General features: G+C 46.5%; 1 long non-coding RNA gene across 1 annotated transcript; it reads left to right on the plus strand.

The window, feature by feature from the left end:
* Nucleotides 1–9349: 9349 nt before the first annotated feature.
* On the plus strand, nt 9350–11380 carry LOC311101112. The gene is made up of 2 exons (XR_014609880.1): nt 9350–9455; nt 10466–11380. It is a non-coding gene; the product is annotated as an uncharacterized lncRNA (long non-coding RNA).
* Nucleotides 11381–20000: the final 8620 nt, after the last annotated feature.

Here is a 20000-nt window from a genome sequence, read left to right on the forward strand (position 1 = left end):
AACTGTTAGGTGTATCAGACTGGGTTCTGAACCCCTCTGTCTTGTCTCTCCAGGGTTAGGGTGATATAGCTAACTGTTAGGTGTATCAGACTGGGTTCTGAACCCCTCTGTCTTGTCTCTCCAGGGTTAGGGTGATATAGCTAACTGTTAGGTGTATCAGACTGGGTTCTGAACCCCTCTGTCTTGTCTCTCCAGGGTTAGGGTGATATAGCTAACTGTTAGGTGTATCAGACTGGGTTCTGAACCCCTCTGTCTTGTCTCTCCAGGGTTAGGGTGATATAGCTAACTGTTAGGTGTATCAGACTGGGTTCTGAACCCCTCTGTCTTGTCTCTCCAGGGTTAGGGTGATATAGCTAACTGTTAGGTGTATCAGACTGGGTTCTGAACCCCTCTGTCTGTCTCTCCAGGGTTAGGGTGATATAGCTAACTGTTAGGTGTATCAGACTGGGTTCTGAACCCCTCTGTCTTGTCTCTCCAGGGTTAGGGTTAGATAGCTAACTGTTAGGTGTATCAGACTGGGTTCTGAACCCCTCTGTCTTGTCTCTCCAGGGTTAGGGTGATATAGCTAACTGTTAGGTGTATCAGACTGGGTTCTGAACCCCTCTGTCTTGTCTCTCCAGGGTTAGGGTGATATAGCTAACTGTTAGGTGTATCAGACTGGGTTCTGAACCCCTCTGTCTTGTCTCTCCAGGGTTAGGGTGATATAGCTAACTGTTAGGTGTATCAGACTGGGTTCTGAACCCCTCTGTCTTGTCTCTCCAGGGTTAGGGTGATATAGCTAACTGTTAGGTGTATCAGACTGGGTTCTGAACCCCTCTGTCTTGTCTCTCCAGGGTTAGGGTGATATAGCTAACTGTTAGGTGTATCAGACTGGGTTCTGAACCCCTCTGTCTTGTCTCTCCAGGGTTAGGGTGATATAGCTAACTGTTAGGTGTATCAGACTGGGTTCTGAACCCCTCTGTCTTGTCTCTCCAGGGTTAGGGTGATATAGCTAACTGTTAGGTGTATCAGACTGGGTTCTGAACCCCTCTGTCTTGTCTCTCCAGGGTTAGGGTGATATAGCTAACTGTTAGGTGTATCAGACTGGGTTCTGAACCCCTCTGTCTTGTCTCTCCAGGGTTAGGGTGATATAGCTAACTGTTAGGTGTATCAGACTGGGTTCTGAACCCCTCTGTCTTGTCTCTCCAGGGTTAGGGTGATATAGCTAACTGTTAGGTGTATCAGACTGGGTTCTGAACCCCTCTGTCTTGTCTCTCCAGGGTTAGGGTGATATAGCTAACTGTTAGGTGTCAGACTGGGTTCTGAACCCCTCTGTCTTGTCTCTCCAGGGTTAGGGTGATATAGCTAACTGTTAGGTGTATCAGACTGGGTTCTGAACCCCTCTGTCTTGTCTCTCAGGGTTAGGGTGATATAGCTAACTGTTAGGTGTATCAGACTGGGTTCTGAACCCCTCTGTCTTGTCTCTCCAGGGTTAGGGTTAGATAGCTAACTGTTAGGTGTATCAGACTGGGTTCTGAACCCCTCTGTCTTCTCTCCAGGGTTAGGGTGATATAGCTAACTGTTAGGTGTATCAGACTGGGTTCTGAACCCCTCTGTCTTGTCTCTCCAGGGTTAGGGTGATATAGCTAACTGTTAGGTGTATCAGACTGGGTTCTGAACCCCTCTGTCTTGTCTCTCCAGGGTTAGGGTGATATAGCTAACTGTTAGGTGTCAGACTGGGTTCTGAACCCCTCTGTCTGTCTCTCCAGGGTTAGGGTGATATAGCTAACTGTTAGGTGTATCAGACTGGGTTCTGAACTCCTCTGTCTTGTCTCTCCAGGGTTAGGGTGATATAGCTAACTGTTAGGTGTCAGACTGGGTTCTGAACCCCTCTGTCTTCTCTCCAGGGTTAGGGTGATATAGCTAACTGTTAGGTGTCAGACTGGGTTCTGAACCCCTCTGTCTTGTCTCTCCAGGGTTAGGGTGATATAGCTAACTGTTAGGTGTCAGACTGGGTTCTGAACCCCTCTGTCTTGTCTCTCCAGGGTTAGGGTGATATAGCTAACTGTTAGGTGTATCAGACTGGGTTCTGAACCCCTCTGTCTTGTCTCTCCAGGGTTAGGGTGATATAGCTAACTGTTAGGTGTATCAGACTGGGTTCTGAACCCCTCTGTCTTGTCTCTCCAGGGTTAGGGTGATATAGCTAACTGTTAGGTGTCAGACTGGGTTCTGAACCCCTCTGTCTTGTCTCTCCAGGGTTAGGGTGATATAGCTAACTGTTAGGTGTATCAGACTGTTTCTGAACCCCTCTGTCTTGTCTCTCCAGGGTTAGGGTGATATAGCTAACTGTTAGGTGTATCAGACTGGGTTCTGAACCCCTCTGTCTTGTCTCTCCAGGGTTAGGGTTAGATAGCTAACTGTTAGGTGTATCAGACTGGGTTCTGAACCCCTCTGTCTTGTCTCTCCAGGGTTAGGGTGATATAGCTAACTGTTCGGTGTCAGACTGGGTTCTGAACCCCTCTGTCTTGTCTCTCCAGGGTTAGGGTGATATAGCTAACTGTTAGGTGTATCAGACTGGGTTCTGAACCCCTCTGTCTTGTCTCTCCAGGGTTAGGGTGATATAGCTAACTGTTAGGTGTATCAGACTGGGTTCTGAACCCCTCTGTCTTGTCTCTCCAGGGTTAGGGTGATATAGCTAACTGTTAGGTGTATCAGACTGGGTTCTGAACCCCTCTGTCTTGTCTCTCCAGGGTTAGGGTGATATAGCTAACTGTTAGGTGTATCAGACTGGGTTCTGAACCCCTCTGTCTTGTCTCTCCAGGGTTAGGGTGATATAGCTAACTGTTAGGTGTATCAGACTGGGTTCTGAACCCCTCTGTCTTGTCTCTCCAGGGTTAGGGTGATATAGCTAACTGTTAGGTGTATCAGACTGGGTTCTGAACCCCTCTGTCTTGTCTCTCCAGGGTTAGGGTGATATAGCTAACTGTTAGGTGTATCAGACTGGGTTCTGAACCCCTCTGTCTTGTCTCTCCAGGGTTAGGGTGATATAGCTAACTGTTAGGTGTATCAGACTGGGTTCTGAACCCCTCTGTCTTGTCTCTCCAGGGTTAGGGTGATATAGCTAACTGTTAGGTGTATCAGACTGGGTTCTGAACCCCTCTGTCTTGTCTCTCCAGGGTTAGGGTGATATAGCTAACTGTTAGGTGTTCAGACTGGGTTCTGAACCCCTCTGTCTTGTCTCTCCAGGGTTAGGGTGATATAGCTAACTGTTAGGTGTATCAGACTGGTTTCTGAACCCCTCTGTCTTGTCTCTCCAGGGTTAGGGTGATATAGCTAACTGTTAGGTGTATCAGACTGGGTTCTGAACCCCTCTGTCTTGTCTCTCCAGGGTTAGGGTGATATAGCTAACTGTTAGGTGTATCAGACTGGGTTCTGAACCCCTCTGTCTTGTCTCTCCAGGGTTAGGGTGATATAGCTAACTGTTCGGTGTTCAGACTGGGTTCTGAACCCCTCTGTCTTGTCTCTCCAGGGTTAGGGTGATATAGCTAACTGTTAGGTGTATCAGACTGGGTTCTGAACCCCTCTGTCTTGTCTCTCCAGGGTTAGGGTGATATAGCTAACTGTTAGGTGTATCAGACTGGGTTCTGAACCCCTCTGTCTTGTCTCTCCAGGGTTAGGGTGATATAGCTAACTGTTAGGTGTATCAGACTGGGTTCTGAACCCCTCTGTCTTGTCTCTCCAGGGTTAGGGTGATATAGCTAACTGTTAGGTGTATCAGACTGGGTTCTGAACCCCTCTGTCTTGTCTCTCCAGGGTTAGGGTGATATAGCTAACTGTTAGGTGTATCAGACTGGGTTCTGAACCCCTCTGTCTTGTCTCTCCAGGGTTAGGGTGATATAGCTAACTGTTAGGTGTATCAGACTGGGTTCTGAACCCCTCTGTCTTGTCTCTCCAGGGTTAGGGTGATATAGCTAACTGTTAGGTGTATCAGACTGGGTTCTGAACCCCTCTGTCTTCTCTCCAGGGTTAGGGTGATATAGCTAACTGTTAGGTGTATCAGACTGGGTTCTGAACCCCTCTGTCTTGTCTCTCCAGGGTTAGGGTTATAGATAGCTAACTGTTAGGTGTATCAGACTGGGTTCTGAACCCCTCTGTCTTCTCTCCAGGGTTAGGGTGATATAGCTAACTGTTAGGTGTATCAGACTGGGTTCTGAACCCCTCTGTCTTGTCTCTCCAGGGTTAGGGTGATATAGCTAACTGTTAGGTGTATCAGACTGGGTTCTGAACCCCTCTGTCTTGTCTCTCCAGGGTTAGGGTGATATAGCTAACTGTTAGGTGTATCAGACTGGGTTTTGAACCCCTCTGTCTTGTCTCTCCAGGGTTAGGGTGATATAGCTAACTGTTAGGTGTATCAGACTGTGTTCTGAACCCCTCTGTCTTCTCTCCAGGGTTAGGGTGATATAGCTAACTGTTAGGTGTATCAGACTGGGTTCTGAACCCCTCTGTCTTGTCTCTCCAGGGTTAGGGTGATATAGCTAACTGTTAGGTGTATCAGACTGGGTTCTGAACCCCTCTGTCTTGTCTCTCCAGGGTTAGGGTGATATAGCTAACTGTTAGGTGTATCAGACTGGGTTCTGAACCCCTCTGTCTTGTCTCTCCAGGGTTAGGGTGATATAGCTAACTGTTAGGTGTATCAGACTTGGTTCTGAACCCCTCTGTCTTGTCTCTCCAGGGTTAGGGTGATATAGCTAACTGTTAGGTGTATCAGACTGGGTTCTGAACATCTCTGTCTTCTCTCCAGGGTTAGGGTGATATAGCTAACTGTTAGGTGTATCAGACTGGGTTCTGAACCCCTCTGTCTTGTCTCTCCAGGGTTAGGGTGATATAGCTAACTGTTAGGTGTATCAGACTGGGTTCTGAACCCCTCTGTCTTGTCTCTCCAGGGTTAGGGTGATATAGCTAACTGTTAGGTGTATCAGACTGGGTTCTGAACCCCTCTGTCTGTCTCTCCAGGGTTAGGGTGATATAGCTAACTGTTAGGTGTATCAGACTGGGTTCTGAACCCCTCTGTCTTGTCTCTCCAGGGTTAGGGTGATATAGCTAACTGTTAGGTGTATCAGACTGGGTTCTGAACCCCTCTGTCTTGTCTCTCCAGGGTTAGGGTGATATAGCTAACTGTTAGGTGTATCAGACTGGGTTCTGAACCCCTCTGTCTTGTCTCTCCAGGGTTAGGGTGATATAGCTAACTGTTAGGTGTATCAGACTGGGTTCTGAACCCCTCTGTCTTGTCTCTCCAGGGTTAGGGTGATATAGCTAACTGTTAGGTGTATCAGACTGGGTTCTGAACCCCTCTGTCTTGTCTCTCCAGGGTTAGGGTGATATAGCTAACTGTTAGGTGTATCAGACTGGGTTCTGAACCCCTCTGTCTTGTCTCTCCAGGGTTAGGGTGATATAGCTAACTGTTAGGTGTATCAGACTGGGTTCTGAACCCCTCTGTCTTGTCTCTCCAGGGTTAGGGTGATATAGCTAACTGTTAGGTGTATCAGACTGGGTTCTGAACCCCTCTGTCTTGTCTCTCCAGGGTTAGGGTGATATAGCTAACTGTTAGGTGTCAGACTGGGTTCTGAACCCCTCTGTCTTGTCTCTCCAGGGTTAGGGTGATATAGCTAACTGTTAGGTGTATCAGACTGGGTTCTGAACCCCTCTGTCTTGTCTCCAGGGTTAGGGTGATATAGCTAACTGTTAGGTGTATCAGACTGGGTTCTGAACCCCTCTGTCTTGTCTCTCCAGGGTTAGGGTTAGATAGCTAACTGTTAGGTGTATCAGACTGGGTTCTGAACCCCTCTGTCTTGTCTCTCCAGGGTTAGGGTGATATAGCTAACTGTTAGGTGTATCAGACTGGGTTCTGAACCCCTCTGTCTTGTCTCTCCAGGGTTAGGGTGATATAGCTAACTGTTAGGTGTCAGACTGGGTTCTGAACCCCTCTGTCTTGTCTCTCCAGGGTTAGGGTGATATAGCTAACTGTTAGGTGTATCAGACTGGGTTCTGAACCCCTCTGTCTTCTCTCCAGGGTTAGGGTGATATAGCTAACTGTTAGGTGTATCAGACTGGGTTCTGAACCCCTCTGTCTTGTCTCTCCAGGGTTAGGGTGATATAGCTAACTGTTAGGTGTCAGACTGGGTTCTGAACCCCTCTGTCTTCTCTCCAGGGTTAGGGTGATATAGCTAACTGTTAGGTGTCAGACTGGGTTCTGAACCCCTCTGTCTTGTCTCTCCAGGGTTAGGGTGATATAGCTAACTGTTAGGTGTCAGACTGGGTTCTGAACCCCTCTGTCTTGTCTCTCCAGGGTTAGGGTGATATAGCTAACTGTTAGGTGTATCAGACTGGGTTCTGAACCCCTCTGTCTTGTCTCTCCAGGGTTAGGGTGATATAGCTAACTGTTAGGTGTATCAGACTGGGTTCTGAACCCCTCTGTCTTGTCTCTCCAGGGTTAGGGTGATATAGCTAACTGTTAGGTGTCAGACTGGGTTCTGAACCCCTCTGTCTTGTCTCTCCAGGGTTAGGGTGATATAGCTAACTGTTAGGTGTATCAGACTGGGTTCTGAACCCCTCTGTCTTGTCTCTCCAGGGTTAGGGTGATATAGCTAACTGTTAGGTGTATCAGACTGGGTTCTGAACCCCTCTGTCTTGTCTCTCCAGGGTTAGGGTGATATAGCTAACTGTTAGGTGTATCAGACTGGGTTCTGAACCCCTCTGTCTTCTCTCCAGGGTTAGGGTGATATAGCTAACTGTTAGGTGTATCAGACTGGGTTCTGAACCCCTCTGTCTTCTCTCCAGGGTTAGGGTGATATAGCTAACTGTTAGGTGTATCAGACTGGGTTCTGAACCCCTCTGTCTTGTCTCTCCAGGGTTAGGGTGATATAGCTAACTGTTAGGTGTATCAGACTGGGTTCTGAACCCCTCTGTCTTGTCTCTCCAGGGTTAGGGTGATATAGCTAACTGTTAGGTGTATCAGACTGGGTTCTGAACCCCTCTGTCTTGTCTCTCCAGGGTTAGGGTGATATAGCTAACTGTTAGGTGTATCAGACTGGGTTCTGAACCCCTCTGTCTTGTCTCTCCAGGGTTAGGGTGATATAGCTAACTGTTAGGTGTATCAGACTGGGTTCTGAACCCCTCTGTCTTGTCTCTCCAGGGTTAGGGTGATATAGCTAACTGTTAGGTGTATCAGACTGGGTTCTGAACCCCTCTGTCTTGTCTCTCCAGGGTTAGGGTGATATAGCTAACTGTTAGGTGTCAGACTGGGTTCTGAACCCCTCTGTCTTGTCTCTCCAGGGTTAGGGTGATATAGCTAACTGTTAGGTGTATCAGACTGGGTTCTGAACCCCTCTGTCTTGTCTCCAGGGTTAGGGTGATATAGCTAACTGTTAGGTGTATCAGACTGGGTTCTGAACCCCTCTGTCTTGTCTCTCCAGGGTTAGGGTTAGATAGCTAACTGTTAGGTGTATCAGACTGGGTTCTGAACCCCTCTGTCTTGTCTCTCCAGGGTTAGGGTGATATAGCTAACTGTTAGGTGTATCAGACTGGGTTCTGAACCCCTCTGTCTTGTCTCTCCAGGGTTAGGGTGATATAGCTAACTGTTAGGTGTCAGACTGGGTTCTGAACCCCTCTGTCTTGTCTCTCCAGGGTTAGGGTGATATAGCTAACTGTTAGGTGTATCAGACTGGGTTCTGAACCCCTCTGTCTTCTCTCCAGGGTTAGGGTGATATAGCTAACTGTTAGGTGTATCAGACTGGGTTCTGAACCCCTCTGTCTTGTCTCTCCAGGGTTAGGGTGATATAGCTAACTGTTAGGTGTCAGACTGGGTTCTGAACCCCTCTGTCTTCTCTCCAGGGTTAGGGTGATATAGCTAACTGTTAGGTGTCAGACTGGGTTCTGAACCCCTCTGTCTTGTCTCTCCAGGGTTAGGGTGATATAGCTAACTGTTAGGTGTCAGACTGGGTTCTGAACCCCTCTGTCTTGTCTCTCCAGGGTTAGGGTGATATAGCTAACTGTTAGGTGTATCAGACTGGGTTCTGAACCCCTCTGTCTTGTCTCTACAGGGTTAGGGTGATATAGCTAACTGTTAGGTGTATCAGACTGGGTTCTGAACCCCTCTGTCTTGTCTCTCCAGGGTTAGGGTGATATAGCTAACTGTTAGGTGTCAGACTGGGTTCTGAACCCCTCTGTCTTGTCTCTCCAGGGTTAGGGTGATATAGCTAACTGTTAGGTGTATCAGACTGGGTTCTGAACCCCTCTGTCTTGTCTCTCCAGGGTTAGGGTGATATAGCTAACTGTTAGGTGTATCAGACTGGGTTCTGAACCCCTCTGTCTTGTCTCTCCAGGGTTAGGGTGATATAGCTAACTGTTAGGTGTATCAGACTGGGTTCTGAACCCCTCTGTCTTCTCTCCAGGGTTAGGGTGATATAGCTAACTGTTAGGTGTATCAGACTGGGTTCTGAACCCCTCTGTCTTCTCTCCAGGGTTAGGGTGATATAGCTAACTGTTAGGTGTATCAGACTGGGTTCTGAACCCCTCTGTCTTGTCTCTCCAGGGTTAGGGTGATATAGCTAACTGTTAGGTGTATCAGACTGGGTTCTGAACCCCTCTGTCTTGTCTCTCCAGGGTTAGGGTGATATAGCTAACTGTTAGGTGTATCAGACTGGGTTCTGAACCCCTCTGTCTTGTCTCTCCAGGGTTAGGGTGATATAGCTAACTGTTAGGTGTATCAGACTGGGTTCTGAACCCCTCTGTCTTGTCTCTGCAGGGTTAGGGTGATATAGCTAACTGTTAGGTGTATCAGACTGGGTTCTGAACCCCTCTGTCTTGTCTCTCCAGGGTTAGGGTGATATAGCTAACTGTTAGGTGTATCAGACTGGGTTCTGAACCCCTCTGTCTTGTCTCTCCAGGGTTAGGGTGATATAGCTAACTGTTAGGTGTATCAGACTGGGTTCTGAACCCCTCTGTCTTGTCTCTCCAGGGTTAGGGTGATATAGCTAACTGTTAGGTGTATCAGACTGGGTTCTGAACCCCTCTGTCTTGTCTCTCCAGGGTTAGGGTTAGATAGCTAACTGTTAGGTGTATCAGACTGGGTTCTGAACCCCTCTGTCTTGTCTCTCCAGGGTTAGGGTGATATAGCTAACTGTTAGGTGTATCAGACTGGGTTCTGAACCCCTCTGTCTTGTCTCTCCAGGGTTAGGGTTAGATAGCTAACTGTTAGGTGTATCAGACTGGGTTCTGAACCCCTCTGTCTTGTCTCTCCAGGGTTAGGGTGATATAGCTAACTGTTAGGTGTATCAGACTGGGTTCTGAACCCCTCTGTCTTGTCTCTCCAGGGTATGGGCATTATAGAAACACTGGACCCCATGTCCTTCACCAACTACTTGAAGAAATACCACAACACCATCTGTGGACGTCATCCTATTGGAGTGCTGCTAAACGTGAGTCATAAGAACAACCAATCAGATTATAATCTGACATCTACAATACACCTTTAGTTACACAGATCTTCTTGTACACAGGGCTGTGTCATGTGACGTGTATCTGACTGTTCCTGTGTCATGTGACGTGTATCTGACTGTTCCTGTGCCATGTGACGTGTATCTGACTGTTCCTGTGTCATGTGACGTGTATCTGACTGTTCCTGTGTCATGTGACGTGTATCTGACTGTTCCTGTGTCATGTGACGTGTATCTGACTGTTCCTGTGTCATGTGACGTGTATCTGACTGTTCCTGTGTCATGTGACGTGTATCTGACTGTTCCTGTGTCATGTGACGTGTATCTGACTGTTCCTGTGTCATGTGACGTGTATCTGACTGTTCCTGTGTCATGTGACGTGTATCTGACTGTTCCTGTGCCATGTGACGTGTATCTGACTATTCCTGTGTCATGTGACGTGTATCTGACTGTTCCTGTGTCATGTGACGTGTATCTGACTGTTCCTGTGTCATGTGACGTGTATCTGACTGTTCCTGTGTCATGTGACGTGTATCTGACTGTTCCTGTGTCATGTGACGTGTATCTGACTGTTCCTGTGTCATGTGACGTGTATCTGACTGTTCCTGTGCCATGTGACGTGTATCTGACTGTTCCTGTGTCATGTGACGTGTATCTGACTGTTCCTGTGTCATGTGACGTGTATCTGACTGTTCCTGTGTCATGTGACGTGTATCTGACTGTTCCTGTGCCATGTGACGTGTATCTGACTATTCCTGTGTCATGTGACGTGTATCTGACTGTTCCTGTGTCATGTGATGTGTATCTGACTGTTCCTGTGTCATGTGACGTGTATCTGACTGTTCCTGTGTCATGTGACGTGTATCTGACTGTTCCTGTGTCCTGTGACGTGTATCTGACTGTTCCTGTGTCCTGTGACGTGTATCTGACTGTTCCTGTGCCATGTGACGTGTATCTGACTGTTCCTGTGTGTGATTGGTTGTGTTTTCCAGGCTGTGTCTGAGCTGAGGAAGAGTGGAACAGAGATGAACTTCTCCTTCCTAAACTATGCCCAGTCGTCCCAGTGCAGGAACTGGCAGGACAGCTCTGTTAGCTACGCAGCCGGGGCCCTCATTGTACATTGATGTGGTCCACCTCGGGCGTGTCCCAAATGGCTCCCTCTTCCCTATATAGTACTTTTGACCAGGGCCGATAGTAGCCTTTTCCGAGCCAGAAAAGCTCCTGCCCCATGGGCCAACGACCTGTTAGTGTAGAGTGAGACAGCTTGATGTACAAGACACTGGACAAGACCCTAGTCTTATCGCAGGGTCTATATGGCTCTGGTCTAAAGTAGTGCACTATATAGGGAATAGGGTGCTATTCTCTGGTCTAAAGTAGTGCACTATATAGGGAATAGGGTACCATTTCGGATGCACACCTTCCCAGGGGCCACTGTAGCTCCGAACCCCTGACCCTCTATTGCCATAACGATGACCTGGATACACCCTTACTCCGCCAGCCAATGAGAAGAGATATTATATCCAACAACGCTTTAGAAATGAGTCTCCTACCCTCCTCCTTTATCCACAGTTCCCCCTCTCTCCCCACCTCCTCAGTTGTAAGGTTTTTTGGTTGAAGTGCAGTTGCAGTTTTTGAGATTGTTGGGTTGGAAGGGAAGGGGTGTTTGGTTATTTTGGCCTGGGTGGAGTGGGAGTATTTGGGGTTCTTTTAGGGACTCGACTTGTTCCTTATGAGCCTGTTGTTTTTCTGAACAAGACATTTAAAATGAATATTAAACTTTGAAATAATGTATAATCATTAATTAATCTTTACATTTGCACTCTTTGCAGACCTGTGCTCGTGTAATCTGACTTACTGAAAGGTATAATAAAAGAATGGAATAAATATTTTACTTAAATGATACCTGATGATGAGAATGAAATGAAATGAGTTTTGACTGACCGCTTTACAAGCTATGATAATGTCCTAGAAGTAATTCCATGTCCCAAATGGCACCCTATTCCCTATATAGTGCACTATTCTTGACCCGAGCCCATGGGGTGTAATTTGGGACACTGAGAATAGCATCCTAGGTAGCTACTAGCTAGCTACCACCGTTGTTAACTTAATAAAGCCTACTGTTGTAGTTGCTAACATAGGGCTGCACACAACGGTAGCTTCCCAAATGGCACCCTGTTCCCTGTATAGTGCACTAACCTATTAGCCTCGTTCAACAATCCTGATCTCTCAAGCTTACATTCTGTTTCGCTACATGGATTGATGAAGGAAGTGAAAGAGGCGGATCAGGCCACTACTGTCCAGACGCAGCACACTATAAAGGGACTAGGCTGTCATTTGGGATGCACACAACCAGTTCACTAACTTTAACCCTCTGCTGTCAAATACCAAAAAATTTATTATTATTACTACTACTATTAGTCTTAAAATATTAGCTTTCTCTGATTTTATATATTTCTGTTAACTTTTTATTGATCCTTATTTTGATGGTATCATAGATATGTATTTACTAGCAGTCTGGTTGTACATCTGAACCTGGTCCCAGATCTGTTGGTGCTATCAAGTCAACTCTTTGTCAAACAGTAGCATGAAGGCACAGACTGACTGTTACCCAGGCTACCGCAGTAACATTCTCCATGTAACGGTCCTGTGGTTCTGTTGGTAGACTGACTGTTACCCAGGCTACCACAGTAACATTCTCCATGTAACGGTCCTGTGGTTCTGTTGGTAGACTGACTGTTACCCAGGCTACCGCAGTAACATTCTCCATGTAACAGCCTTGTGGTTCTGTTGGTAGACTGACTGTTACCCAGGCTACCGCAGTAACATTCTCCATGTAACAGTCCTGTGGTTCTGTTGGTAGACTGACTGTTACCCAGGCTACCGCAGTAACATTCTCCATGTAACAGTCCTGTGGTTCTGTTGGTAGACTGACTGTTACCCAGGCTACCGCAGTAACATTCTCCATGTAACAGTCCTGTGGTTCTGTTGGTAGACTGACTGTTACCCAGGCTACCGCAGTAACATTCTCCATGTAACAGTCCTGTGGTTCTGTTGGTAGACTGACTGTTACCCAGGCTACCGCAGTAACATTCTCCATGTAACAGCCCTGTGGTTCTGTTGGTAGACTGACTGTTACCCAGGCTACCGCAGTAACATTCTCCATGTAACGGTCCTGTGGTTCTGTTGGTAGACTGACTGTTACCCAGGCTACCGCAGTAACATTCTCCATGTAACGGTCCTGTGGTTCTGTTGGTAGACTGACTGTTACCCAGGCTACCACAGTAACATTCTCCATGTAACAGCCCTGTGGTTCTGTTGGTAGACTGACTGTTACCCAGGCTACCACAGTAACATTCTCCATGTAACAGCCCTGTGGTTCTGTTGGTAGACTGACTGTTACCCAGGCTACCGCAGTAACATTCTCCATGTAACAGCCCTGTGGTTCTGTTGGTAGACTGACTGTTACCCAGGCTACCGCAGTAACATTCTCCATGTAACAGTCCTGTGGTTCTGTTGGTAGACTGACTGTTACCCAGGCTACCACAGTAACATTCTCCATGTAACAGTCCTGTGGTTCTGTTGGTAGACTGACTGTTACCCAGGCTACCACAGTAACATTCTCCATGTAACAGTCCTGTGGTTCTGTTGGTAGACTGACTGTTACCCAGGCTACCACAGTAACATTCTCCATGTAACAGTCCTGTGGTTCTGTTGGTAGACTGACTGTTACCCAGGCTACCACAGTAACATTCTCCATGTAACAGCCCTGTGGTTCTGTTGGTAGACTGACTGTTACCCAGGCTACCACAGTAACATTCTCCATGTAACAGCCCTGTGGTTCTGTTGGTAGACTGACTGTTACCCAGGCTACCACAGTAACATTCTCCATGTAACAGTCCTGTGGTTCTGTTGGTAGACTGACTGTTACCCAGGCTACCACAGTAACATTCTCCATGTAACAGTCCTGTGGTTCTGTTGGTAGACTGACTGTTACCCAGGCTACCACAGTAACATTCTCCATGTAACAGCCCTGTGGTTCTGTTGGTAGACTGACTGTTACCCAGGCTACCACAGTAACATTCTCCATGTAACAGCCCTGTGGTTCTGTTGGTAGACTGACTGTTACCCAGGCTACCACAGTAACATTCTCCATGTAACAGTCCTGTGGTTCTGTTGGTAGACTGACTGTTACCCAGGCTACCACAGTAACATTCTCCATGTAACAGTCCTGTGGTTATGTTGGTAGACTGACTGTTACCCAGGCTACCACAGTAACATTCTCCATGTAACAGTCCTGTGGTTCTGTTGGTAGACTGACTGTTACCCAGGCTACCACAGTAACATTCTCCATGTAACAGCCCTGTGGTTCTGTTGGTAGACTGACTGTTACCCAGGCTACCACAGTAACATTCTCCATGTAACAGCCCTGTGGTTCTGTTGGTAGACTGACTGTTACCCAGGCTACCACAGTAACATTCTCCATGTAACAGTCCTGTGGTTCTGTTGGTAGACTGACTGTTACCCAGGCTACCACAGTAACATTCTCCATGTAACAGCCCTGTGGTTCTGTTCGTAGACTGACTGTTACCCAGGCTACCACAGTAACATTCTCCATGTAACGGTCCTGTGGTTCTGTTGGTAGACTGACTGTTACCCAGGCTACCACAGTAACATTCTCCATGTAACAGCCCTGTGGTTCTGTTGGTAGACTGACTGTTACCCAGGCTACCACAGTAACATTCTCCATGTAACAGTCCTGTGGTTCTGTTGGTAGACTGACTGTTACCCAGGCTACCACAGTAACATTCTCCATGTAACAGCCCTGTGGTTCTGTTGGTAGACTGACTGTTACCCAGGCTACCACAGTAACATTCTCCATGTAACAGTCCTGTGGTTCTGTTGGTAGACTGACTGTTACCCAGGCTACCACAGTAACATTCTCCATGTAACAGCCCTGTGGTTCTGTTGGTAGACTGACTGTTACCCAGGCTACCACAGTAACATTCTCCATGTAACAGCCCTGTGGTTCTGTTGGTAGACTGACTGTTACCCAGGCTACCACAGTAACATTCTCCATGTAACAGCCCTGTGGTTCTGTTGGTAGACTGACTGTTACCCAGGCTACCACAGTAACATTCTCCATGTAACAGTCCTGTGGTTCTGTTGGTAGACTGACTGTTACCCAGGCTACCACAGTAACATTCTCCATGTAACAGCCCTGTGGTTCTGTTGGTAGACTGACTGTTACCCAGGCTACCACAGTAACATTCTCCATGTAACAGTCCTGTGGTTCTGTTGGTAGACTGACTGTTACCCAGGCTACCACAGTAACATTCTCCATGTAACAGCCCTGTGGTTCTGTTGGTAGACTGACTGTTACCCAGGCTACCACAGTAACATTCTCCATGTAACAGCCCTGTGGTTCTGTTGGTAGACTGACTGTTACCCAGGCTACCACAGTAACATTCTCCATGTAACAGCCCTGTGGTTCTGTTGGTAGACTGACTGTTACCCAGGCTACCACAGTAACATTCTCCATGTAACAGTCCTGTGGTTCTGTTGGTAGACTGACTGTTACCCAGGCTACCACAGTAACATTCTCCATGTAACAGCCCTGTGGTTCTGTTGGTAGACTGACTGTTACCCAGGCTACCACAGTAACATTCTCCATGTAACAGTCCTGTGGTTCTGTTGGTAGACTGACTGTTACCCAGGCTACCACAGTAACATTCTCCATGTAACAGTCCTGTGGTTCTGTTGGTAGACTGACTGTTACCCAGGCTACCACAGTAACATTCTCCATGTAACAGCCCTGTGGTTCTGTTGGTAGACTGACTGTTACCCAGGCTAGTAACATTCTCCATGTAACAGTCCTGTGGTTCTGTTGGTAGACTGACTGTTACCCAGGCTACCACAGTAACATTCTCCATGTAACAGTCCTGTGGTTCTGTTGGTAGACTGACTGTTACCCAGGCTACCACAGTAACATTCTCCATGTAACAGTCCTGTGGTTCTGTTGGTAGACTGACTGTTACCCAGGCTACCACAGTAACATTCTCCATGTAACAGTCCTGTGGTTCTGTTGGTAGTAACCCAGGACGCTGATTGCATTGCAGTATAGTACCAATGCAACATGCTGGGTTAGAGCACAACGCCACGAGAGTGAACACCAACCAACAACTGGCATCATTTCCCCCCTCTGTTACACTTGCTGTGCGGTTAAAGTTAAATTGGTTTAGTTGAAAGTGAACAAGGAAAGCATGAGACACTGCTACTGTGCCTTGGATCACTGGTGAACGTGAACATTATATTAGACGTTCAGTATGTTTGCTTTCTGTGTCATTTAGACTGTTTACTTCAACATATGGTTCTAATCATGTTCTACTCATGTAGGTCTGCTCTCACCTAGTGCCCAAATATATAATATCTCCCAATATGTCCACCAGTACACTGTAGAGGATATGACCTGTTCTGATCTGTTGGCCCCTCTACCTTTGTCTGAGATGGTATCTCCTGTTGGCCCCTCTACCTTTGTCTGAGATGGTATCTCCTGTTGGCCCCTCTACCTTTGTCTGAGATGGTATCTCCTGTTGGCCCCTCTACCTTTGTCTGAGATGGTATCTCCTGTTGGCCCCTCTACCTTTGTCTGAGATGGTATCTCCTGTTGGCCCCTCTACCTTTGTCTGAGATGGTATCTCCTGTTGGCCCCTCTACCTTTGTCTGAGATGGTATCTCCTGTTGGCCCCTCTACCTTTGTCTGAGATGGTATCTCCTGTTGGCCCCTCTACCTTTGTCTGAGATGGTATCTCCTGTTGGCCCCTCTACCTTTGTCTGAGATGGTATCTCCTGTTGGCCCCTCTACCTTTGTCTGAGATGGTATCTCCTGTTGGCCCCTCTACCTTTGTCTGAGATGGTATCTCCTGTTGGCCCCTCTACCTTTGCCTGAGATGGTATCTCCTGTTATCTCCTTATTTCAGCAGGGGAGAAGTGTATTCCACCAGTCGGTACCAATGTACTCCCCACCCCTTCCACTTGGGCAACACTTTGCAGATCTGCAAACATGGAATGGATAGGGCTAAAGGGAAGGGCTAGGGAGCTAATTGGGACTGGCCCTCAACTTACTGTCCCTGTTCAGGAGAATTCATCTTTTTGTTCCTTATGTTTAACTGTTATTGTTGTATTATTATTATTATTATGCTGTTGCGTAGAGAATGAATGTTCCCCCTCCAAGTCACATTAAACCTCTAATAAATATACTGAAGAACTCCCCAGGACTTTTGTAATCTTAGGTTACACTGATTAAAGCATCTCAAAGACGAGATGCTCTCCAGACAAGATGCTCTCCAGACAAGATGCTCTCCAGACAAGATGCTCTCCAGACAAGATGCTCTCCAGACAAGATGCTCTCCAGACAAGATGTAGGATTCATGTTACAAACAAAATTGTAAAATTGACTGAAAAGCAAGTCTTTCTTCTGTCTTTTTCTTGACGAATTCTTCATACTTGTGACGTGACTTTCATTATTGTGATGACGATTATTTATCAAATAATTACCTACTATGTTTATTGTTACTAGATTAAATTAATCATATAACAATTAACTCATTAGGAATTTGGGGCACCACTGGAAAAGTTGTTTACCGAGTTACCGTTTCCCGAATTAACTCTAAAGATATCTAGATTCAGTGGGGAGAACAAGTATTTGATACGCTGCTGATTTTGCAGGTTTTCCTACTTACAAAGCATGTAGAGGTCTCTAATTTTTTATCATAGGTACACTTCAACTGTGAGAGACGGAATCTAAAACAAAAAATCCAGAAAATCACATTGTATGATTTTTAAGTAAATAATTTTCATTTTATTGCATGACATAAGTTCTTGAACACCTACCAACCAGTAAGAATTCCGGCTCTCACAGACCTGTTAGTTTTTCTTTAAGAAGCCCTCCTTTTCTCCACTCATTACCTGTATTAACTGCACCTGTTTGAACTTGTTACCTGTATAAAAGACACCTGTCCACACACTCAATCAAACAGACTCCAACCTCTCCACAATGGCCAAGACCAGAGAGCTGTGTAAGGACATCAGGGATAAAATTGTAGACCTGCACAAGGCTGGGATGGGCTACAGGACAATAATCAAATCAAATCAAATCAAATTTTATTGGTCACATGCGCCGAATACAACAGGTGCAGACATTACAGTGAAATGCTTACTTACAGCCCTTAACCAACAGTGCATTTATTTTAAACAAAAAAGTAAGAATAAAACAACAACAAAAAAGTGTTGAGAAAAAAAGAGCAGAAGTAAAATAAAGTGACAGTAGGGAGGCTATATATACAGTAAAATAAAGTGACAGTAGGGAGGCTATATATACAGGGGGGTACCGTTGCATAGTCAATGTGCGGGGGCACCGGCTAGTTGAGGTAGTTGAGGTAATATGTACATGTGGGTAGAGTTAAAGTGACTATGCATAAATACTTAACAGAGTAGCAGCAGCGTAAAAAGGATGGGGTGGGGGGGCAGCGTAAAAAGGATGGGGTGGGGGGGCAGTGCAAATAGTCCGGGTAGCCATGATTAGCTGTTCAGGAGTCTTATGGCTTGGGGGTAGAAGCTGTTGAGAAGTCTTTTGGACCTAGACTTGGCACTCCGGTACCGCTTGCCGTGCGGTAGCAGAGAGAACAGTCTATGACTAGGGTGGCTGGAGTCTTTTACAATTTTGAGGGCCTTCCTGGCTAGGCCACTCCAGGACCTTGAGATGCTTCTTGAGATGCTTCTTACGGAGCCACTTGGTGAGAAGGCAACAACTGTTGGCGCAATTATTAGAAAATGGAAGAAGTTCAAGATGACGGTCAATCACCCTCGGTCTGGGGTTCCATGTAAGATCTCACCTTGTGGGGCATCAATGATCATGAGGAAGGTGAGGGATCAGCCCATAACTACACGGCAGGACCTGGTCAATGACCTGAAGAGAGCTTGGGACCACAGTCTCAAAGAAAACGATTAGTAACACACTACGCCGTCATGGATTAAAATCCTGCAGCGCACGCAAGGTCCCCCTGCTCAAGCCAGCGCATGTCCAGGCCCGTCTGAAGTTTGCCAATGACCATCTGGATGATCTAGAGGAGGAATGGGAGAAGGTCATGTGGTCTGATGAGACAAAAAGATAGCTTTTTGGTCTAAACTCCACTCGCCGTGTTTGGAGGAAGAAGAAGGATGAGTACAACCCCAAGAACACCATCCCAACCGTGAAGCATGGAGGTGGAAACATCGTTCTTTGGGGATGCTTTTCTGCAAAGGGGACAGGACGACTGCACCATATTGAGGGGAGGATAACCTCCTTCCCTCAGTAAGAGCGTTGAAGATGGGTCGTGGCTGGGTCTTCCAGCATGACAACGACCCGAAACACACAGCCAGGGCAACTAAGGAGTGGCTCCGTAAGAAGCATCTCAAGGTCCTGGAGTGGCCTAGCCAGTCTCCAGACCTGAACCCAATAGAAAATCTTTGGAGGGAGCTGAAAGTCTGTATTGCCCAGCGACAGCCCCGAAACCTGAAGGATCTGGAGAAGGTCTGTATGGAGGAGTGGGCCAAAATCCCTGCTGCAGTGTGTGCAAACCTGGTCAAGACCTACAGGAAACATATGATCTCTGTAATTGCAAACAAAGGTTTCTGTACCAAATATAAAGTTCTGCTTTTCTGATGGATCAAATACTTATGTCATGCAATAAAATGCAAATTAATTACTTAAAAATCATACAATGTGATTTTCTGGATTTTTGTTTTAGATTCCGTCTCTCACAGTTGAAGTGTACCTATGATAAAAAATTAGAGACCTCTACATGCTTTGTAAGTAGGAAAACCTGCAAAATCGGCAGTGTATCAAATACTTGTTCTCCCCACTGTGTGTATATATATATATATATACAGTGGGGGGAAAAGGTATTTAGTTAGCCACCAATTGTGCAAGTTCTCCCACTTAAAAAGATGAGAGGCATGTAATTTTCATCATAGGTACACGTCAACTATGACAGACAAATTGAGAATTTTTTTCTCCAGAAAATCACATTGTAGGATTTTTAATGAATTTATTTGCAAATTATGGTGGAAAATAAGTATTTGGTCACCTACAAACAAGCAAGATTTCTGGCTCTCACAGACCTGTAACTTCTTCTTTAAGAGGCTCCTCTGTCCTCCACTCGTTACCTGTATTAATGGCACCTGTTTGAACTTGTTATCAGTATAAAAGACACCTGTCCACAACCTCAAACAGTCACACTCCAAACTCCACTATGGCCAAGACCAAAGAGCTGTCAAAGGACACCAGAAACAAAATTGTAGACCTGCACCAGGCTGGGAAGACTGAATCTGCAATAGGTAAGCAGCTTGGTTTGAAGAAATCAACTGTGGGAGCAATTATTAGGAAATGGAAGACATACAAGACCACTGATAATCTCCCTCGATCTGGGGCTCCATGCAAGATCTCACCCCGTGGGGTCAAAATGATCACAAGAACGGTGAGCAAAAATC

This window comes from Coregonus lavaretus (assembly GCF_964263955.1).
Source record: "Coregonus lavaretus genome assembly, chromosome: 25".
NCBI lineage: Eukaryota > Metazoa > Chordata > Actinopteri > Salmoniformes > Salmonidae > Coregonus > Coregonus lavaretus.